The following is a 19,901-nucleotide window of genomic DNA, read 5'->3' on the forward strand; positions in this document are numbered from 1 at the left end:
AACCAAAGTTTTTATCTGGAAGTTTTGAGAAGGTTGTGTCACAATTTGTGGAAGAAATGTCCTGAGTTATGGTAAACAGGTGACTGGTTCTTCCACCATGGCAACGTACCTGCCTACACCACACTGAGTGTTCAGCAGTTTTTGACCAAAAACAGCATGACCCCTGTGGCCTACCTTCCCTATTCACCAGATCTTGCCCCAAGCAGCTTTTTGTTTGCCTAGATGAAAAAAGTACTCAAAAGGAAACATTTTGCCAATGTGGAAAAAGTGAAACCAAAAATGGCAGAAGCACTTAAAACCATCAAAATTGGTGAGTTCAAAAGCATCTTAATAGATGTATTGCATCAAACGGAGAGTACTTTGAAGATGACTGAAGTTTCAACATGTAAGAAAGATTACACACATTTTTATAAATAAATGTCTGTTTTGGGGGATTACCCCCTTCATAAATAGTCATGTACCACATAGCAACATTTTGGTCAACAATGGACCACATATACAATGTGCTTCCTTAAGATTAGAATACCATATTTTTACTGTACTTTTAAATGTGATTAGATATACAAATACTTACCACTGTGTTTCAGTTGCCTACAGTATTCAGGATAGTAACATCTAGTACCGGTTTGTAACCTTAGAGCAATAGGCTCTGCCATATAGCCTAGGTTGTAGGTTTGTGTAAGTACACTCTATGGTGCCCACACAATGACACAAAATTGCCTAATGACACATTTCTCAGAACGTATTTCTGTCATTAAGTGATGCATGACTCTGTGTATAGGTGAATGGAAGGATAGATGAATGGATAGGTGGAGGGATAGATGAAGGTGATGGATGGATGGATAGATAGGTAGATAGATAGATAGATAGATAGATAGATAGATAGATAGATAGATAGATAGATAGATAGATAGACAGATAGGTAGGTAGGTAGATAGGATGGGTTCACACAATTATGGAGACTGGAAAATCCAAAATCTGCAGGATGGGCCAACAAGCTAGACACTCAAGAAGAACTGATGTTGCAGCTGAAGTCTGAAGGCCAACTGCTGCCGAATTCCCTCTTGCTCAGGGGAGGTCAGTCTTTGTTCTATTTAGGCCTTTGACTGATCGGATGAGTCCAACCCACATTATGGAGGAGAACCCACCAATTTAAGTGTTAATTTTACCCAAAAGATACGCTGACAGAAAACATCCAGAGTAGCACTTAGACACATATCTAAGCACAGTGACCCAACTAAGTGGACATATAAGATCGACCATCCCAGAAAGTAAGATAGATCAATACGAAAAATGCAGACATGGATTCACAACTCAGTCTTCCAGAGACAAACAGAGTAACACCATGCTCTCTGGTGGTGCCCACCTGGGTTCCAGCTCCCTCTGTTGGTGATGTAGAGTAAGCATAACCAAGAGTCCTGGCTGGAGGCTGTGAGTTGGATTAGGGTACTGTGACAGGGAAGCCCAAGGAGAAGCAGTCAGATATCTCCTATAAAGAAAATTTAAATAAAAATCTGGTTGGTCCAGTATGTCTGTGTGGGTGGGGTTCCAAATGTCCCCTCAGAACCTCAGAGGGACATCCATTAATGCCAAGGATGTACCACAGTCCCAGGTCTGACTCAGACTTAGAAATCAATTGTTTTTTAGAGCACATAGAAAGGCCTTTTCTCTCTAGTTACCCCACAAGCTGAAGTATAAAACCTGAAAGTTCATATCTTATGCTACTGTTTATAACTGCCACACGTCAGATTGATCCTTTCTAATGTAAATTAGATGCACTTGCTCAAAATTTCCAATGAATACAAGTCAAAGTCCTTGTCACCGCCTGCAAGTCTGTATCTCCATTCCCTGACACCCACGACAGCCTTTCCTGAGCGCTCCAGCCACTCTGGCCCCCCCATCCTTCCTCCCTCTCATCAAGGTCACCCCCTTCCCCCTCTCAGGGCCATTGCCTCCTTACTGACCAGTCCCAGCCCTTCCAACTGGCCCATTCCTTCTTTTAACAGGTTTATAGATCCAGGAACTTCTTTCAACAGCCAGAGAGAAACGAAGTCCTTCGGGCCAAAGTCATCCTGTAAGGGATGGAACCCCACCATCAAGCATGCAAGTGAGCTTGACAGGGCCTCCTGCCCCCGTTAAACCTCAAGAGGACCACAATCCAGCAACACCTTGATTACAGCCTCAAGAGTGCCCCTAAGCTAGAGGGCCTAGCCAAGCTCTGCCCTGATTCCTAACTCACAGAACTGTAAAATCATAAATGTGTGTTGTTTTAAGCTGGCTGAGTTTTGGATTGAGTTTTTTTGCAGCAATAGATAGTTAATGCCCAAATTATGTAGCTTCTGCATAGCATCTGGTTTTAATAAACGTAGTCCAGCAACCAGAAATAATTGGAATCCATTCCAATCTTTACTGGTATTTGTGAAGAAAGTCAAGGCATGACAAAAAGACCATGGGGATGTTAAGAAAATATCCCTGAGAGAGCAAAGTGATATTGTAAAGAGGGGCCATAAAAATGCCATATTGGTCAAGGTGGGCTAACCTGGTAACGAACAAACACCAAAATATCAGAAGATTATTAACACAACAGACATTTAGTTTCCCTCCTGCTAAGTCCAATGTGGATGTTCCTGATGAATGTTTGTCCTCCACCAATAGGGCGACCAGCCATTCCAGTCTGTCTAGGATTCAAGGGTTTTCAGGACATGAACACTCTATGTTAAAACTGGAAAAGTCCCAAGCAAACCAGGATGAGCTGGTCACCCTAACCAAAAATGACCCCTAGAGCCAGTTCAGCTTCCTTCATTGGATCTTTTACATTCAGCCATATGGCAGGTGAGAAAGACCATGGGGAAGCCACTTCTACTATACAGCTTTGTCCCCAAAATGACACTTCACTTCTGATCATATTCCATTAGTGAGAACCAATCACATCTCCTCTCAGATGCAAAAAGGCTGGAAAATGGTGTTTATCTATGTCCCCAGAAAGAAGAAATGACTTTGGTAAGCATCTAGCCAGTCTCTACCCAATGCCCCAGCTTCCTGTGGAGCCAATTATTGAGAAGGGGCTCCCAACTTTCCCATTTGTCTACAATGGGTGCAGAAGGTAAAGGAACGTAATAGGACTGGTTTTCCTGCTGCCCCCACAAAGTGTCCAAGAAGAACTGCAGAGAGCAAAGTATTCCCCAACATGGGGGCTTTGAGGTGAATCTCCTGCTGAGAATGGCAGGGTGAGAGATTTTGCCTCCTAGATTTAACTGTGCCGGAAAGCTATGAGGGGTCCCATGGTTTCTTAAAGCAATTAATGTGTCCCTTGGAAGTGCTCAGATCAAATTCTGATTATGTCAAAAGAGCAATTCCCAAGGTTTGCAGCAGACATCAGCCACTGTTTAGCTTCTACAAGGAATGGAAGAAGTGGGCCATCCTCCCTGGTCCTCTGATGAGTCCCCACCACAAGTCTTCTCCCTCTCGCTGCCTCCACCAAATATTGTTGTCAAAACAACTATCATTCCTCATGGAACCTGGTGCCTTTCATCAGTGTGATGCTTATTTTCCTTTGCTCTAGAAATTGTAGTTCTAGAAAATCACCATGCTTCTATTTTTTGATTATAAATGCTGTTGCTTTGCTTTTCCTGCGGCTACAATTTAGTTGGACTCACTCCTCCCTCCAACCTGTTAGTGGTTCCTCAAAGGCTGCACACCTTCACTTAATGCATACTTTTGTGGTACTTACATCTAATAAAAACCTGTTTTTGTCATTGTGGCTAGCCACAAAAGTCCCAAATCGTGTGTTATATTAAAAAAATAAACTACACCTCAGCCGCCTCCATGAATTTACGCCTCCTGAGACAAATCGCTATCCTCGTAAGCCACTACTTCTTGTCTCAAAGAGACTGAATGAAGCCCACCATGGGGCAGTCCAGCTTAGCAGGGGCTTTATGCTTTGCACCAATAAATGCCCCAACTTGTTTGCTGGTTTTGTTTTGACAGCATTGGAGCTTGCCTGGGTTGCTTATATCCACCTCCACTTAGCCCAGTCATGGCCTTCTTTGCCAGAACTCTCCTGAGAGCCACCGCAGCAACTTTAAAACTCAAGCCCCTTTTCAGTTCAATTGATTGTACTTATGGAATGTCTCCATGTAGGGGCCATTGCAAAAAATGAAAAGAAATCCAACACCCTCAAACTAGGAGAACTGCTTTTAATTTAATTTAAAACATTTGGTTGTATTTTGTAAGCCACACCAGGCTAGGTGTCCAACCACCTGCAAACAACCAAAATCAGAAGTTAATCATACAGCAAAACCCCTTGGACAAGTGTTCACATCCAGGAAATCTAACCCTTGGTGACTCTGGCCCTTGTGAGCAAATGAAGAGAGGCATCTAGTCGCTGCCTGCCTGCAGGCAGCATATCCTGGGATAATTGTGGGGAAGCATCAGTTGCACAAATAGGAAGCCAGGTTGTAGCTGTGGAAGAAACAGCACAGAGACAAACCACCCCATAATCTTCACACACTGGACTTGTGTTCCCTAGAGTCCCCTGTATTCCCTGTTGGGATCAATGTAGACACTATCCACTCAGTGTTCCCATTAGTCACCTTCACCTCCTTCAGGCCAAACCATTCACAAAGGCCTCTCCTTCATACCTATCCTCGTCCTCACCGCCAGAGGTCTCACTAAATTCAGACCTTCCAAGTCTCTCACCTGGACTTCTGCAGATTTCTTTTGTTAGAATTTCCGCATATCCATCCATCACACGGCTGCCAGAGTTACTGTCAAAAAATATATATGGGGTCTGACAATTAAGTTCACGAACTCATCCTAGAAAAAGTGCTATAGAGCTCGTTGATGAATATCACTACAGTTACCTTTGAAGTACTCCCATTGGGAAGCTATGCACCAATGCCAGCACCTAGTCCTCCTGTCAAAGCAGTTGAGTACTCTAAGGGGAGTACTTCAAATGTGACCATATTATTCAGCAATGATGTAGGTAGTACTTTTTCTAGGATGAGTTAGCGAACTTAATTGTCTGACCTCATATGATCCAATCATGCACTGCATAAGAGCAGCCCCTGCCTCCTCCTCACCAGAGCCTAAAGGGTTCTTCACATTTGCAACCCCCCAACCATGCCCCACTTTCCTTTCTAGCCTCCTTTCCCACTGTACCACACCACACAGGCCACTCCTGGCCTAAAGGGATGTCTCTCCTTCAAGCATTGCCTTGGTGCGTGCCGTGACCTCTGCCTTGAGCATCCTGTCCTTGCCCCATTTCTACACCTTTTCAAACTCCTATACAACACTCATGGCCCAGTTCCAAACAGGACTTCCTCTGTGAAACTACTCTGACGTCCCCAGCAAGGCTCGTTGCTCCTTTCTTTAGACTCCCAAAGACTTTGCCCCACTGATTCTGACTCAGGGCTTATACTTCCTCAGCACCTAGCACAGTGTATTACCCAGAACAAGCTCTTGGTGTCTGTTGAACAAATAAGGAGAAAAGGAAGGGAGGGGGTAATACATAAAAGTCACTTTTGTCCCTTTCAAATCCAAAAAAAATCACCATTATTATTCATTACTTGTCAAGGAAATACCAAACAAAGCCAGCAGGCTAGGTAGTATGAAAGTCAAGTTATTTTGTACTTTTGTGTCTATTACTTTTATATTTATGATGTTGACTGTATTGGTATCAAGTTTTAAGGGGAAAAATTACATGATTATCAGTGAAGACTTTCCTAAATGTGTCAAAATCTGAGTTAAATTGTCCCAAATTTCTCAATTCCAAATCTAAAAGACATACAGCTTACCATAGCACAAGAATAAATAATCCAGAGCCTTTACTTATTAAAATAAAAGAGAATTATCTAGCAATACTCAAAGCAAATTCTTAAAACTTCTCTCTAAAACATCTATGAATGCACACAGCAAAAAGAGTCAAAAATGAAGGCAAAGGGAGGCTCTATCATCCTAGAATCTAGAAAGAATGTCCACTAACTATAAGAAAAGACAGAGTAGGGTTGAGAAATATACATTTACACTCTATCTAATGGCATACCCATACTTGAATCAATGAGAAAAAAACCATTTGAAAATAGGTACTTCCATAAGAAACTTTATAGCTCCACCACAGTGTGTCCCTGGACTTCTAAATCCAGGTTGCGCAGCCATCAGTGGCCTGTTCAGCTACTGGGATGTGAGGGGACAGAATCCAGTTCCGGCAGTCAGAATCTAGTTCCAGAATCTGTACCTCCACCAGAGACACTTTAGAGATAACTTCTTTAACTGCAATATGGGAAATCTCTGCACCTTCTGCTTAATTTTGTGTGAACCTAAAACTCTAAAAAATAAAGTATGTTTTAAAAAAAACTATGATCCCCATTGAAGACAGTGTCATAGGTAGACTTATTGCTACTATGACTTTCTGCCTACACTCATAGTTGAAGGAAATGTTAAATTTCAGTTAGCTGTTGGTAAAAATGAATGTGTACTATTTTTATTCTCTCTCACCCCACCTTCCCCCAACTCAACCATCTTTAACTATCTTTTCAAATTCAGGGAGAAAAATGTAAATCCAGGAGTGAAAAGAAATGTGTATAATTTGGTGCATTCTGGGAATTGTAGTACCAATAAATAATGTACTGAAAGTGGGCTACATATCCACAATAAAGAGCTTAACTGTGAGAAATCATCAGAAAACAAAGAAAGGGACCAGCTTACAGAAGGTTTCAGAGATGCGGACAACCCTGAAATGACCTCCTATGATATCCAGGAGACAATGTCCAAATCTCTTTGGTGTCTTGTATAACATCACAGCCTTTCTGGGGAAGAAGCAGGAAGGATAATGCCACCTGAAATGAAAGGTAATAAGATTAGATCAGGGTTTTTAAACCTGAAGTCCACAGAGAGAATTCAGAACACACATGAACTTGAATGGGGAAAATATTACATTTTCATTTTACCAACAACTGAAATTTAGCATTTCCTTTAACTATGAATGTAGATTTTAAAAAACCATCATAGTAATAACTGTGCCCATGACATTGTCTTCACTAGAAATCACAGATGTTAACTACATTTAATGAGGATTACTGGGCACAGTGGCTTGCACCTATAGTTCCAGCTACTCAGGAGGCTGAGGTAGGAGGATTGCTTAGGCCGGGAGTTCAAGACCAGCCTGGGCAACACAGCAAGATCCTGTATCTAGAAAATAAAAATAAATAAATAAAAATTAAAAATAATACCGCTAACAAGGTTATTGCTAAAGATCATTTATGCTGATCATTACTTGAAGTTACAGTAGTTATTAGAATTGCTGCAAGATATTTTTATTTGATACATTATTAGTAAAAAAAAGAACCTAAATTGCCATATCACAATAGTTTAAAAATATTTTGCTAAATATATTTTAATTGTATTTGTTTCCTTGAAAAGTCTATGTATTTTTAAGTTATGCATTTAAAAACAATATTCTAACAAGTGTTTCCTAGGCTTTCCCAGACTGCGAATGGATCCTATGGATGAGATGAAAAGATAACCAGATACAATACTAAAGAATGGAAAGAGGGAAAAAAAGAAATACCTTAACTTAAATTCATATGAGAGGCAGCAAATAGAAGAATGGATGTGAAAAAATTGAATCAACGAAGGAGAAAACAAATTAGTTGATATTAAAGAGACAAATGCATGAGGAAATTTTGAGAGATGATACATGATATAAAAGATGGGAAACAAAAAGCTAGTATGTAAATGGATATTTCTTACAAAGAGTTGAGTACAAATAAAACTACAATAATAACCACAAATTCTAATAAAAATGTGTCTAAACTGAAGATATTACCATGCATTTTGTAAGAATTTGTGATTTTCCAGGCAAAGTTAATGAAAAACAGACTCTCCTTGTACATTTGCAGAAAAAACTTTAAATGAAAAGTTAAAGAATATATATAGTACTAAATGCTTAAAAATTATTGAGCATACAAAAAATTGAGGCAAAATGATTGGAATCCAAGCAGTTTATATCTGACTAATCTTTTTCTTCTGTGAAAATAACAGAAATGCATAGTCTGATAGGCAAGGGAAAAAAAATCCCAGGCAAAGTTTTTTAAGAAATGAAAAAATAGGGAAAATATCCCAATACATTTTAATGATGTTAACATATCTCTAGTGACAAAATAACAACAGAAAGAGAAAACCATCATTCATTCCATTCATTCTCACTTACAATTTAGAAATCCTGAATAAAATTTGCACGGAGGCAGACACTCTTTTTACCTCCCCAACAATCATTCTCATTCCTTTTTCCTAAACACAAAGTTCACTTCTCATACTAGAGGCAAAAAATACCAGATTCCCATCTTCCCTGTTTCCTTTGCAGCTCAAGGCAACAACAGGACACATTCTAACAAGTGAGAAGAAAGGAAAGTGATTGAAATCTGAGGGAAAGACAGGCCTCTCTAACAGAGATGTGGGAAAATCTCTTTTTATGTCCATCTCTTACAATGCTGTTTTGGACATGGTTGCATGAGAAATGATCCTTGGAGCTACTGCAGCCATCTTCCAACTATGAAGAAAAGACCAAGGAAGTTGCAAACACGGAGCCAATCCCCTGATGCTACAAAACAAACCTCCAAACTCCTGGTGATAAAATCGTCACCATTCTTTATACTTCAATTAGTCATTTATTCAATATTCATACCCTAAGCGCCACATTAAATAAATCATGTGCAATAAGCAAGTAGAATTTGTTCTAGAAATATGACTAGTACAGCAATAGGAAATTACAGATATAATTTATTAGAGCAATATATTAAAGGGGGGGAAATATAGTTATTTGATAGATAACTGCACACAGTCTAACCACACTTTCACTGTGCCATGCGCTGCTTGTTTTGCATATACTAAATTATTTAATCCTGGAAGAGTCCTGTGAAATAGCTTATTATCCCATTTTATAGATGAAGCTATAGAGACATAGAAGTTAAATAACTTGCTCAAGATCACAAAGTTACTAAGAAGGAGAGCCAATATTAAACCCAGAATTCATATTTTTAACCTCTAAGATTCAGTTCATACCTACATAATAGTTCCTAAGATTCAATATCCCTTCTTAATTTTAATAAAGCCTTAGTAAACCAGGACTAGAAGGATATGAACTTTCTCTTATATTTGTGGTGAATAACTGAAAAACTAAAGATTTCAATGGAAGGTTTATGGGCATTTGTTATATTTATTTTTATTCTAACAAAGAAAAACTACATTCTTATTGGTCAATTTTACAAAGCAAGGACATGCATCAAAATCTTTTATATTTCATAATATAATAAGAAAAACAATTACATTACAATTTTGAACAGACAAAAAAAAGTTACATATTTTACAAAAACTTTGCTTGACTACTTGTCAAAACAAAGGTAAACAATTGAAATTCTACTAGTATTAACATGAGTTTAGAAAAGTGACTTATTATAAATTAAATCTATTTAAATATAAAATTTCTTATGTACCAGAATTAGCAAGATAGAAAATATAGTATTTTTAAAGTAGGTAGAAAAATATAATATTTTATAAGATTTTAAAATATAAGATTCTAAAAGATATACACAATAACATCAAAATAATAAGTAATAATTAAGAAGTATATAAAGAAAATTATAAGACACAAATAAATGGAAAGATATCTTGTGTTCATGGGTTAGAAGAATTGTTAAAATGTTCATACTACCAAAGCAATTTACAAGTCCAATGCTATCCCTATCAAACTTCCAATGACATTTTTCACAGAAATTTTTAAAAATAATTATAAAATTTATATAGAACCACAAAAGATCCTGAGCAAAAAGAACAAAGCTGGAGGCATCACATACTTTATCTCTAAACCAACTACAATACTATAATAATTAAAACTGTATAACGCTGGTACAAAAATGGAAATATAGACCAATGAAACAAAATAGAGAGCTTAGAAATAAATTCTCACTGCTACAATCAGTGGATATTTGATAAAAGTTTCAAGAACACACATGGAGAAAGGACAGTCTCTTCAATAAATGGTACTGGGGGAAAAGGATATCTACATGCTGTGGAATAAAATTGGATCTTTATCTCACTCCAGATACAAAAACCAACTCAAAACAGGTTAAAGACTTTGACATAAGACCTGAAACTATAAAACTCCTAGGGAAAAAATATATCTATACACATATATATAAATATGCAAAATAGATATATAAATATATCAAATTAATAAGCTTCTGTACACCAAAGGAAACAATCAACAGAGTAAAGAGACAACCTAAATATTGGGAGAAAATATTTGTAAGCCAAACATCTGATAAGAAATTAATATCCAAATTCAATACCAAGAAAACAAATAACTCATTTTAAAAATGTGCAAAGAATGTGAATAAACACTTCTCAAAAGACAACACACAAATGACCAACAGATATATTTTTAAATGCTCAATATTGATTATTATCAGGAAAATGCAAATTAAAACCATAGAGCCATATCACATCACATCTGTTAGAATGGTTTTTACCAAAGACAAAAGATAACAGGTGTTGATGAGGATATGTAGGAAAGGGAACTCTTTCTTTCCATTTTTATTTTAGATTCAGAAAGTACACATGTATGTTTAGTAACATGGACATATTGTGTAGTGGTGGGAATTGGGACACAGGTGGTCCATTCCCCAGATAGTGAACATCTGATCTCTAACCCCCTTACTCACATCTCCATTTATTAGTGTCCCCTACATCTGTTGTTTCCATCTTTGTGGCCATTTTGCTCCCACACATAAATGAGAACATGTGGTGTTAGTTCTTCTGTTTCTGAATCAGTTCACTTAGGATGATGACCTCCAGCTCCATCCATGTTGCTGCAAAAAGACATGATTTCATTATTTTTTATGTCTGCATAGTATTCCATGGAGTATATATACCACATTTTTCTTTATTCAGTCAATTGTTGGTGGACACTTAGATAGGTTCCATCTTTTTCTACTATGAATACTGCTGCAGTGAACATACAAGTATAGGAATCTTTTTTATATATTGATATCTTTTCTTTGAATAGATTCCTAGCAGTGGGATTGCTGGGCCAAATTGCAATTCAATTTTTATTTATTCAAGAAATCTCCATACTGTTTTCCATAGCAGTTGAACCAGTTTACAATCCCACCAACAGAGAAAAGAGAACTCTTACACACTGTTAGCGGGAATGTAATTAGTACAGCCAATGTGGAAAACAGTATGGAGACTTCTCAAAAAATTAAAATTAGAACTACCATATGATCCAGTAATCCCACTCCTGATCCAGTAATCCCACTCAGTATATATTTAAAAATTTTTTAAATGGAAAAACAAATCAGTATCTCAAAGAGATATCTATATTCCTATATTCATGGCAGCATTATTCACAATAGACGAGTATGGAAGTAAGCTAAGTGTCCATCAGTAAATAGATCAAGAAAATTTGCTATACATACACAAGGAAATACTATTCAGCCTTGGAAAAAAGGAAATCCTGACATTTGCAACATGCATGAACTTGGAAGACACTGCGCTAAGTGAAATAAGCTAGACATAAAAAAAAAAAATACAGCATGATCTCACATGTGAAATCTTACAAAGTCAAACTCACAGTAACAGAGAGTGAAATGGTGTTTACCAAAGACTGGAGGGGGTTGGGGGAAATGACGAAATGTTGGTCAATGGGCACCGACTTTCAGTTACATAAGAGGAGTAAGTTCTGGAGATCTATTTCACAGTATGGCAGCCATAGTTAATAATAACATACTGTGTACTTGAAAAGTGCTAAGTGAGTAGATTTTTAATATTCTTACTACCCAAAAAAATATGTATGAGATGCTAAATAACTTGATTTAATTACTCCACAGCATATACATGGACCAGACTGAAGCAAGTGGACGCTGGAGGAAATCCTTGTAATTTTTGTTGTATCAACATTGAGGCAGCTGGTTACAAAACTAGTGCTGTACATCACATTGTACTTCATAAGTACATACAATACTATAAAAAAAGAAAAGAAAACTTTACTGAAGAACAATAAGAAAAGTCTACAAATAAAGAGCCAACTGTTCCTATATAAAAAACACTGGATAGTTCTTAAAATGCTAGTTTCACTGGGCTTGGTGGCTCACACCTGTAACCCTAGCACTTTGGGATGCCGAGGTGAGAGGATTGCTTGAGCCTAGGAGTTCGAGACCAGCCTAGGCAACATAGCAAGACCTTGTCTCTACAAAAAAAAAAAAAAAAAAAAAGCCCCAAAAGCCACTAGTTTTGTTACCAGACGCCTCCAAGTTAATACAGAAAAAATCACAGTGGTTTCCTCCAGAGTTCATTTGCTTCAGTCTGGTCCATGAGAGTTGCTGCATTTTCTGCCCATCAGTCAGCAGCCACAAGTCTGCCACCATCACTGTGGGAGGTAATCAACCCACGGGACTGGCACAGATCCACAGCAGACTTGATTGAGGTCAATCAATGGAAGCAGCAATGGAAGGTGGGTCCATGTGACATTTTTAAAGCCAGAGTCCATGAGGGAGGCCATGTGGAAGAGTAGAAAGCAGGTGGGTGGCAGGGCCAGTAAGGCAGCTCTAAGGCCAGCTTCTGGCACTCAGATGTTCTATTATTTACGGCATGTAACTTTGCATAGGCCCCAATTCCTCGCCTGTAAAATGGTGACTGCATCTCTGACTACATCATAGGATTGTCAACAGTCAGATGACAGACCTGATATAAAAGTGCTTAGCAAAGTATTACAGGCTCTACAAATGGAAATACAAATGAATTCTAGTATACTATACCATAACCGTAATGTATAGCAACAGAAATAATGTTTTTTCTGATTCTTTGTCTCCCCAACATGCAAAAATTAGTTGAATGGTAGCCCCCCCCCCCAAATATATCCACCCATAGCCTGCAAATGTGGCATTGTCTGGACAAAGGATCTTTGTAGATGTAATTAGGAGTCTTGATATAAAGTCATGCTGGGCTATCTGGGTGGACCCTAAATCCAATAACAAGAAAGACACAGATGAAAGCAGAAGGTGATATGAAAACTGAGGCAGAGATTAGAGTTGTGTACTACAAGCCCAAGAATGCCTGGAGCCCCTAAAAGCTAGGAGAGAGGCATGAAATAGATTCTCCCTCAGAAACTCCAGAAGAAACCAATCTGCTAACACCTAGGTTTCAGTCTACTAGTCTCCGGAACTATGAGAAACTAAGTATCTGTTGTTTTAAGCTACCCAGTTTGTAGTAATTTGTTATGGTGGCCACAGGAGTCTAACACTAACGGCAAACTGGATATTAACTAAATCTGAAGCAGATATTTGGAATGGAATATGGGGTATTCAAAAAACTCATTTTTGAGATCCCTGGGTGGTACACCAAAGAAATAGACAATATGAATTGATATTTAACAATGGGTTTATATGACAGGCCAACAGAAGCAACCTCTCATTATAAAGTCGGGTGCCCTACCAGAGAAAACAAACAGGGTTCAACTGCAAGCTCTAGGTAAAAAGTTTCAAGGGCAGGTATTCTGAAAGTATGGATTTACAGTCAAACTTCCTCTCACTTTGGCCACTCTAACATTGCAGAATCAGCAGAAACATAGAGTTAGTGTATCATCAAAGAGAGCAGACTCTCCACCAGCATAGAAAGTCAGCCACAGGAAGAAAAAACAACCCCAGAAGACTCAAAACAGACAGAAAACTTGGGAAAGTCCCAGAGCCCCACCCTCAACCTAGACTGGCTAGGCATTGGAGCCACACTCACCAAGGAGAAACCCTACAGCCACCATTGTAGCCAGCTTTCTCCCACAAGCGCCACCTCCTGGCCAGAGTTCAACAGTACAGCCAACCACAAAGGATATAATACCTCAGCTTTGGGGAAAGCCTGATCCCAAACACCAAGACAGAGAAATTTTAAAAACTATTCAAAACATGGATGAAAAATTATTCAAAGAGATAGACACATTAAAAAAAACTGAAATTCTGAAGTTGAAAGAAGCATTTAGGGAAATACAAAATGCCATGGAAAGTTTCAACAGTAGACTAGAACAAGCAGAAGAAAGGATCCCAAAACTTGAGGACAAAAGCTTTTTAATTAACCCGATCAGACAACAATAAAGAAAGAAGTATCAAGAGAATGAACAAAGTCTTCAAGACATGTGGGATTATGTAAAACATCCAAACCTAAGAATCATAGGTGTTCCTGAGAAAGAAGAGAAAGCATCAGGTTTGGAAAACCTATTTAAGTGTATAATGGAGGAAAACTTCCCTGGCCTTGCCAGAGATCTAAACATCCAGATACAAGAAGCTCAAAGAACCCCCAGAAGAGTCATTGCAAAATGGTCATCCCTAACATACATGATCACCCAGCAATGCAAAACTAACGTGAAGGAAAGAATTTTAAGAGAAGTGAGACAAAAGCATCAAATAACATACAAACGTAAGTCTATGAGACTAACAGCAGACTTCTCAGAAGAAACTCTGCAGGTCAAAAGGGAATGGGGCCCATCTTCAATCTCCTCAGACAGAATAACTGTCAGCCAAGGATTCTGTATCCCTCAAAACTCAGGTTCATAACTGAAGGAGAAATGACGTTATTTTCAAACAAACACTGAGAAAATTTATTACCACTAGATCAGCTCTACAAGAAATATTCAAAGGAGTTCTAAATACTGAAATAAAAGGTGAAAATACACTAGTAGAAAAACACAGGAAATCATGATGTTTACAGGCTTTATGGAACACCAACATGAAAGAGAAAATAAATAAACACAGCAACCAGATAACAACCAGCATGATGAATAGAATAGTACCTTATATATCATTATTAACTCTGAATGTCAATGGTCTGAATGCACCACTAAAAAGATATAGACCGACAGATGGATAAAAAACACAACTCAAATATCTGCTGCCTTCAAGAGCCCCACTTAATCCACAAAAATTCTTAATAGACTCAAGGTAAAAGGGTGGGAAAAAATATTCCACTCAATGGAAACCAAAAATGAGCAGAAGTAACCATTCTCATATCAAATAAATCAGATATTTTAAGTTAACAACAGTTAAAAAAAAAAGACAAAGATGGCTATTATAAAATGATAAGGAGATCAATTGAACTAGAGGACATAACAATTTTAAATATATATGCACCTAACACCAGAGGCCCCAGCTTTATAAAACAAATTCTACTGGACCTAAAAAAAAGATAGACAGCAATAAAATAATAGTGGAGGACTTCAATACTCCACTGACAGCAATAGACAGAACCTCAAAGCAGAAAGTCAAAAAAGAAACACTGGAGTTAAACAGGACTCTAGGGGAAATGGAACTAACAGACATCTACAGAATATTCTAACCCAAAACTACAGAATATGTATTTTTCTAATCAGTACATAGAAAATTCTCCAAGATAGACCATATGATAGTGTCAATAAATTCAAAAACATTGAAATCATATCAAACACCATCTCAGACCACAGTGGAGTAAAACTAGAAATTAACTCCAAGAAGAACTCACAACATCAAAACAAAGGCATAGAAGTTAAATAATTTGGCTCAACAAGAAATCAAAATGGAAATTTAAAAATTCCTTGAAACAAATGACAACAATGATCAAGTTAGCAAAAACCTTTGGGACACAGCCAAAACCATGCTCACAGGAAAATTTATAGTGCTTAAGGCCTACATTAATAAGACTGAAAGATCACATATTGACAACATAACGTCACACCTGAAAAGCATGAACAAACTGAATCCAAGCTATCAGAAGAAAAGAAATAATGAAGATCAGAGCAGAACTAAATGAAACTGAAATTTTAAAAAACACTACAAAGTATCAATGAAACAAAAAGTTAGTTATTTGAAAGGCAAACAAAATTGATAGACCACTAGCTAGATTAATTAAGAAATGAAGAGAGAAGACTTAAATTAGCTTAATTAGAAATGAAAAAGGGATTTCCAGTAAAATGACAATGGAACAGATCAGACTGTGAGAGTCTCTGCAAAAGTGAGTGTCCAAAAAGACTCTCTGCATGAATGGGTGTGTGCCAGTGGGTGAGTGAAAGTCTGTCTGAGAAGAGACTTGGGTTCATATACCCAGGGTTTTCCTCTGGAGGTGACTACAAACCCCCACCACTCTGAGATCGGAGAGCCGGTGGGCAGGATCATCTGCTGTCCTCAGGGCTCTACTGAGAAAAGACAGCAGAAAACAGCTAATCCTCAGCACCTGGCACCTGGCCCACACGATCCCCTGTGGCAGCAGATCAGCACAAACCCCAGGATCATGATGAGGGTAGGTCATAGAAAGTTGGAAGGAGACCAGTACCTGTGAGGAAATGCTGACCGGCACCATTTTCTCTGTCCGGGACCAGGCAGAGACTTGCCCTGCCCCGTGCCACCCAGTCTCCAACCTGGGACCTAGAGGTTATCTCCTCATCAAACTCAGAGAGACAGATGCCCCTCCCCCATGCTGGAACAGGCACAGAGACGTCCGATCTGAGTGGGAGACTTGACAGCAGCAGCAGTAAGCCGGGTGAGTCCAGATCTGATCCACCCTTCTCCCACAGTAGTCCGTGGGTCATCTGACCCACACTGAGAGCAACCCTATCTGCCTGAGCTGAAAGCAGAGGGGAGGAGCTGAAGACCAGAGCTGAAAGGAAGTTGGAGTTACAGGAACAGCCTCAGAGTTTTGTTTTGGGGAGTTTTTTGGGTTTGGTTGTTTTTTGGTTTTGGGGTTTTTTGCTTTGTTTGTTTGGCTTGATTTTTGTTTTCTTTTTTCCTCTCCTCTCTTCCTTTCTCTTTTTGATTACATTTTCACACTTGCCTTGTTTCTGATATTTTTAATGCTTTTTTTTTTTAGATTTCCTGTTTGTGTATGAGTATTTTTGAGGGAGAGTATATCAGTAGGAGGTTTTTTGTCAGTCTGTATGTTTGTATGATTGTCTGTATTATTTTTTTAATCTTTTCTGTCTTTGTTTATGTCTCTGTTCATTTGTTAGTTGGCATGCCTGTTTTCCTTCTTCTTCTTCTCTCTCTCCACCTTCCTCTTGTTTTCTTCTTTCTTTTTTCAATTCTTTTCCTTTTTCTTACCTCATTTTGCTTTCAGGGCAAACATATACCCCCAATGCTTGGACAGGTTGTAAGGTGGTAGAAAGTGGGTTCCAAGGAGCCCACACACTTATCAGCAGATACTGGGATCTGCAGATAGTTTCTGAATCACAGCTCCCCCCTCAATTAAATCTCAAAACTGCAAAAAGTACAGTCCCCCACCTCCAGTCCAGCCTCAGAATTGAACAAAGGCAGAGGATCTACATAAGGAAGAATAGGAGAATGAGCAAACAGAAGTAAAAGCTACCCCTCCCCCATCACTGAACAACAGAATTAAAGAAGAGGTAGGAAAAAAGGGGGTACACAAATGAAGAAGAACCAAAGGAAGAATACGGGTCTCACACAGACCCCTGGGAGGTCAACCACTGAGAATACAGACTTCGGAATGTAAACAGTGAAGAGCACCCAGAATGACTGGTCTCAAACCACAAACCAAGATTTATCAAGATATTAATAGAGAGAATAAATGGAAATGAGGAGAGACAAGAGGGAAAAATAAAGGCATTGATAATTGAGATAACAGGAAGAATACAGTGAATGAAATAAATAACAAACTGATAAGCATGGAAAGCAGAATTAACCAAGCAGAAGAAATATTCTCAGAGCATGAGAAACAAATATGGAACTAAACCAAACTGTTAAAAACATAGAAAGGAAGCTTTAAAAGACAGAAAAAAACCTCTAAGAGATGAGCAATTATTTCAAGAGGCCAAACCTAAGATTAATTGGAATCCCTGAGACAGATAGAGAGACAGAGAAGAACACCCTGGAACAAACATTCCATGACTCTATCCAAGAAAACTTCCCTCATTTCATCAGTGATACAACCATTCAAACACAAGAGATTCAGAGAACTCCTGCAAGACAACAAATGAGAAGGCCAACTCCTAGACACATAGCAATTCACCTACACAAAGTAAGTATACAAAAAAAATTCTGGCTGGGCTCGGTGGCTCAGCCTGTAATCCCAGCACTTTGAGAGACCAAGGTGATTGAACTGCCTGAGCCCATGGGTTTGAGACCAGCCCAGATCACTTGGCAAGACCTCATGTCTACAATAAATCAAAAATTAGCTGGGCATGGTAGAATGTGCCTATAGTTCTGGCTACTTGGAAGGCTGATGTGGAAGGATTGCCTGAGCCCAGCAGGTTGACACTGGGGTGGCTGTGAGTGTGCCACTGCACTACACTCCAGCCTGGGCAACAGAGTAAGACTCCAACTCAAAAAAGAAAAAGAAAAAAGAAAAAATCCTAAAGGCAGCAAAAGAGAATGGTCAGAATACCTACTGGGGAAGACCAATTAGAATAGCAGCAGACCTATCTACAGAAACACCTCAGGCTAGGAGAGCTTAGAACCCAATCTTCAAAGTTCTCAAAAACCAACAATTTCAACCAAGAATTACCTACCCAGCTAGGTTAAGTTTCATCAGTGATGAAGAATTAAAATCCTTCTCAGACATTCAATCCCTAAGAGTTTACACTGCCTCCAGACCAGATCTACAAGAAACACTTAAGAAACTATTAAACACAGAAGAAAGAAAAAAAAGAATGACAACATCCTTCCCAAGAATACAGGAAAAAGATTGAAAATACACAAGAATCAACCCAAAAATCAAAAGAAAGACAACAAACAAGCAAACAACAGCAAAAACAATAAACTCTTTAAGGACCTTATGACAGGGATAAACTCTCACATCTCAATAATTAGCCTGAATGTGAATGGACTAAATGTACCATTGAAAAGACATAGAATGGCAAATTGGATAATTAGGCTATAATATATTGTCTCCAAAAGACTCATCTCACCAGAAAGAACATTCATAGACTCAAAATAAGAGGATGGGAACATAATTTCAAGCAAACGCCAAAAAAAGCAGGAGTCATGATCTTACTATCAGACAAAATTCCCTTTAAATTATCAAAAATTTAGATATGGAATGTCACTACATAATGATAAAAGGTTCAATCCATCAACAAGAAATACCCATCCTAAACATATATGCATCCAACATAGGAACACCAACTTTCATAAAGTAGTTTCTATATAAACTAAAAAAAAGATATTGAATCAAACACTATCAAAGCTGGGGACTTAAATACCCCACTAACAACCCTAGACAGATCATCAAGATAAAAAGTCAACAAGGAGATCAGGAACCTCAACATGACACTTGACCAGATGGATTTAATTGATACCTACAGAAAATTCCACTCAACAACCACAGAATATACATTCTACTCATCACCACATGGAATGTACTCTAAGATCGACCACATCCTCAACCATAAATCAAGCATATATAAATTCCATAAGATTGAAACACTGCCATGCACTGTCTCAGACCACAGTGGAATAAAAATAAATATCAACACCAGCAAAGTTCCCCCAAACCCACAAAGACCTGGACACTAAATAGCATGATGCTAAACAACTACTGGGTCAACATGGAAATCAAAACAGAGATTAAAAGATACCTGGAAACAAATGAAAATGAAGAAACATCTTACCAAAACCTCTGGGATACCATGAAAACAATACTAGGAGGGGAATTCATATCTCTACTAACACACATGAAGAAAATGGAAAAATCACAAGTTAATAGCCTAACAAGTCACCTAAAGAAGCTGGAAAAGCAAGACTACTAAAGCCTTAACTTCAGCAGAAGAATCCAGATCACTAAAATAAAAGCCCAAATTTGGAGCATAGAAGTCAAAAGTATAATACAAGAAAATCAATGAAAGGATAAACAAGATTGAATGGCCCCTAACCAGACTG

At 38.3% G+C, this 19,901-nt stretch overlaps 1 long non-coding RNA gene across 1 annotated transcript; it reads right to left on the bottom strand.

Moving 5' to 3' along the window:
* Positions 1-1,388: 1,388 nt before the first annotated feature.
* LOC110595198 lies at positions 1,389-10,809 on the bottom strand. The gene is made up of 3 exons (XR_002481655.1): positions 10,719-10,809; positions 6,706-6,836; positions 1,389-1,489 (listed from the first exon to the last, which is right to left on the bottom strand). It is a non-coding gene; the product is annotated as an uncharacterized LOC110595198 (long non-coding RNA).
* Positions 10,810-19,901: the final 9,092 nt, after the last annotated feature.

Source organism: Carlito syrichta, unplaced genomic scaffold (assembly GCF_000164805.1).
Source record: "Carlito syrichta isolate Samal-C Ts95f unplaced genomic scaffold, Tarsius_syrichta-2.0.1 Scaffold287766, whole genome shotgun sequence".
Taxonomy (NCBI): Eukaryota; Metazoa; Chordata; class Mammalia; order Primates; family Tarsiidae; genus Carlito; species Carlito syrichta.